Source organism: Pseudoliparis swirei, chromosome 1 (genome assembly GCF_029220125.1).
Source record: "Pseudoliparis swirei isolate HS2019 ecotype Mariana Trench chromosome 1, NWPU_hadal_v1, whole genome shotgun sequence".
Classification (NCBI taxonomy): Eukaryota; Metazoa; Chordata; class Actinopteri; order Perciformes; family Liparidae; genus Pseudoliparis; species Pseudoliparis swirei.
The window spans coordinates 27,715-28,120 of record NC_079388.1 but is presented as its reverse complement, the minus strand read 5'-3'; positions in this window follow the sequence as shown (position 1 = coordinate 28,120).

Here is a 406-nt window from a genome sequence, read left to right as displayed (position 1 = left end):
TCATGTGACTAGATGAACAATAAGATGTCATGTGACTAGATGAACAATAGATGTTATGTGACTAGAGCTGAACAATAGATGTCATGTGACATGATGAACAATATATGTCATGTGACTAGATGAACAATAGATGATAATGTGACCTGTGATGAACAATAGATGTCATGTGACTAGATGAACAATAGATGTCATGTGACCAAGATGAACAATAGATGTCATGTGTACAGATGAAACCCAATAGATGTCATGTATTACCAGATGAACAATAGATGTCATATCTAGACAATAGATGTCATGTCAAGTGTTACTAGATGAATAATAGATGTCATGTGACCAGATGAAGAATAGATGTCATGTGACCTGATGAACAATAGATGTCATGTGAAATTCAGATGAACAAATAGAT